General features: G+C 56.2%; 1 protein-coding gene across 5 annotated transcripts in view; it reads left to right on the top strand.

Moving 5' to 3' along the window:
* The first annotated feature begins 254 nt into the window (after positions 1-254).
* Positions 255-3,577, top strand: part of Myo1b (myosin IB) — a 158,746-nt gene continuing 155,423 nt past the window's right edge. For 4 of the 5 annotated variants that reach the window (XM_005366368.3, XM_005366367.3, XM_005366366.3 and 1 more), the window contains exon 1: positions 256-494. The gene's annotated coding sequence lies outside the window, so the exon portion shown is untranslated. Of the gene's footprint in view, positions 495-3,577 lie in introns of all 5 variants that reach the window. The other variant, XM_013353475.2, reaches the window with a different exon arrangement.

Genomic DNA, 3,577 nt, shown 5'->3' with positions numbered 1-3,577 from the left:
GCACCCAAACTTTGACCTAGGAGAGGTGATTACACGGAGAGGAATGTTCTCTGTGCCGGTGTTCGAGGCCAAGCCTCGTGTAGCTGTCCGGCTCTGTATCTCTGGTCTGCAGCACGCAGATCTCGCAGAGACCAAGGTGAAGGGTCAGCGCGCGTCCCTGGGTGTCCCCAGCCTCAGGGTGCTCACCGGGGGGCGCTGTGAGGCCTGCGCCTTGGAGAGCCGCGGCCGGGGAACGAGGGGCGCGTCCGGGCGAGGTCGCCGCCCCCGCCGGGAGAGGGGAGTGGCCGCGCCGCCGCCGCGCCTGAAGCCAGCGCACTCGGAGCCGGGCCGGCGGACGCAGCGTAGGGACGCGGGGCGCACGGTCGGCTGAGCGGCGCGGGACCCTCGGCAGCAGCTGTGGCACGAGCCCCGCATCGGTTCCGAGCCGCGATCCCCAGGCGGCGGCCAGCGAGCAGCACGCGGAGGCGGAGCGGCAGAGCAGGCGCCCGGGCGAGGTATGCTGCGCTCGCCCGTGCCGGGTCCCTTCCCGCCCCGTGCCTTTGTGCGCGCTGCCCCGGGCTCAGCCGCAGCCGGCGATCGCGGGTCACCGGTTCCCGGGGCGCTCGTGTGGGACGCGGCAGCGCTCCAGCGTGAACCCACGCGCGCTCGAGGTCATCGAGAGCGATCGCTGCTCCGTGTGCCTTCGGGGGGCGGCGGGAGCGGGGGCGGGGGCTTGGAAACTAAGTTGCTCTCAATATATGATAGCCGCTTCGTAACTATAGGCACCGGGGGACCCCGCTTTCCACGGGCCCACCCGCACCCTCCCCCCTCCATCCCTCTGACCCACTGGAGTTTCCTAGCCCGGGGTTCTGTGGAAGGACAGGCTATGGCTTCCTGTGGGAGGGAGAAGCGGAGGTAGAACAAAGGGGCGTCCTGGGGAGTGGGGTTCAGGTGCGGTGTGCCAGGGCCGCGGCGCACGGGGAGGGGCGCAGGACCCGGTGGGTCGCCCTGCGCGTGCAGCTGCGCTCCACTCCTTTGTTCCGCCACAGCGGTGGGGGCTGCCCTGGGTCCCGTTTCCTGCCCGGGATGGGATTGATTCACAGTCCCAGAGAGGCTTGGGGAAGGGGGCGGGGCTCGAATGGAAACCAGATTGGGAACGGGAGCCCTGGAGGGTGCTGGGCCGGGTGGAGCGCTGGGGAGGGGGGGGGGGGGTGATGAGAGTGCGTTGGAGTTAATTACAAACACAACCTTCTGTCTAAAGGCCTGTGGAGTTTATTTGCGGTACTTTGTTCATGCTACGGCCTAGCACTAATTGTTGCAACAAGTTCTGTTCTTCCTTAAAGTTGTAGGCTCTGGCTATGGGAGTTTGCTGAGAGCAGATCTTGTCGTAATGGATGAAGAACTTTTCTTTTTCTTTTTTTAAGGATTTTAGAGTAAATCAGGAAGGATATTTGTGTGCTTGTGTATCTGTGGATTTCACTGTGGCTCAAATAGGCAGACCAAAACAAACAAACAAACCAACAAACCGCTTTTTTTTTTTTTGGACACATGGTTTATTCCCTGGCTGACCTGGAACTCAGAGGCCTCCTTGACCTGAGTGTTGGGACTAGAGGTGTGCACCACCACACCCGGCTAGGGCGTGTGTAGAATCATTTTGACTAAATAGGTGTCTTCATTATCCTACAGTATAGTATGTATGATACATTTCCAAAAATATTTAGGGCTTGGGAACCACCAGAAAACCAGACGTTGCTAAAGAAATGAATCAGGTGATGTAATACTGAGTTGAGAATTCTTTTGTCATCGGTCCCAGCAAAAACACCCTAAATTCTTTTGGGTTTGGTTTTTGAGGCTGGAGCCATGGCTTCAAGTGCTCTGTGCTTTCCCACTCCCTGTGGACCAACCGGAGTGAGAGACAGTGACTATTTCTCTCGGTTTTTTTTTTTTGAGGAGTAGATTTGAAGGTAGCGTGTCAGGCCTTAGTGAAAGTGACCCAGTCCTAGATTGGAATCGAGAATCTCAGAAGGATTGGGACTGAGCTCGGGACTGGCAGTGAGCCTTTGGGGGGACTGAGTGATTGGTGCCTTTGAACAGGGCATTCTAAGCAAAACCGAGGAGGAGCTGACATTTCCAGGCATTGATGGTTATGCATGTGGGGTGTTGATGGCAGAGACCCAAAGCCCGGTGCAGTTTGGAAATGCTGGCGATAACCTAATAGCCTTCTGGCTGGAACCAGCCCTGCCTGTGGGACAAGTTGGGGGCCGTTTGTTGTTAAGATGGGTTGAAGCTGAAAGCTTAGAAGGCGAGTTGGGAGCTTACTCTGGGGGAAAAAAATGTTTTGTGCCCACTAAGCGGTAATGGGAAAGAAGCTGTACAAGTTCCTGCTCGTCTTTGTGCACGGAAGTGCGTGCGGCCAGGTTTTCGGGCCAGGCTGTAAAGCGGTGCGTGGAACGTGTCCTCAAAAGCCGTCGTGATGTGAAGTTGGAGTGGGATGGTGCCCAAGTGTCAAGCCGTTTGTCACGGTGGCTGACACACACTGCCTGGCAGTTTACAGAGGGACTCTCCTCTTCATTGCTGTCCCGCCGTTCTAGACTGTTCATTCATGTGAATTGTTTTGCTAAGTGCAGTTCCGTTGGATTCCCCCGCAAGGGCTCTTTGGTCCATACGTTAAGGAAACGGAAAGCGTGTGGGCCTTAGTGCTGCCGGAGACGTGAATGAGAAGCCTCCCGAAACAGCCGGCTCCTGGCGGGTGGCTGTCCCACTGGATGCTGCGGGATTGTGTGATAAGTCTGGCAATGGGCTGCACCCCTTCTGGGATGAGTCATCACTCTGTCAAGCCTGGAGTTCAGGACTGGCTTTCCCGGACGCCCGCACAGCTAAGCAGGGCAGTGGGGATGGGCTGACATCACTGGGGGAGAGCGTGGGTTGGGAGTGGGCTGGGCTCTGCAGAGAAGAGCGCTGTAGTGCCCTTGCTCCTTTGGGGTGAGGTTTGTCTCTCTTCTGTCTCTGTTCCGATGTCTTCAGTAGTACCTAGGCATTTAGATTTTAATTGAACAGTCCAATGCTAATTATAGTTACCATTTAGTAGGTTTATTATGTGCAGGATTTTACAGGCACCGTCGCTGTATATTAATCTCTAAAATAACATGGCCAAAGGTCTCAGTTATCCCAGGCTGGCCTAGAATTCTCTATGTAGTTTGGGGTTGGCCTTGAGCCCCTGATCCTCTTGCCTCTTCTCCCACTCCCAGACTGACTTTACAGGCATAACCCACCATGCCCGCTTAAAATTATGTTGGTTTTTGTTTTGAGGAAGGTCTTACGTTGCATCCCAAGACTGTCTTGGGAATCACTATATAACCTGTGCTGGTTGTTAACTCATGGTCATCCTCCTGCTTCAGCCTCCTTGTGCTGAGATCTTAGGTGTGAGCAAACCCGCCCGCTTGGTGCATTGCCTCTGGCTCTGTTGGAGTGGTGCAGGTCTCTAGTAAGTGACAGAGTTGAGGTTTGGGTGCTTGACTCTAGCTAAACCCTGCAGAACTGCTGGGCGTGGCCACGTGGTCGCTCTAGGCCATTAATCCCAGTGACCTGGAGGCAGAGG

The sequence above is a fragment of the Microtus ochrogaster genome, unplaced genomic scaffold (genome assembly GCF_000317375.1).
Source record: "Microtus ochrogaster isolate Prairie Vole_2 unplaced genomic scaffold, MicOch1.0 UNK8, whole genome shotgun sequence".
Lineage (NCBI taxonomy): Eukaryota > Metazoa > Chordata > Mammalia > Rodentia > Cricetidae > Microtus > Microtus ochrogaster.
The sequence above is the reverse complement of the archived record's forward strand: the minus strand, read 5'-3'. Positions and strand labels throughout refer to the sequence as shown.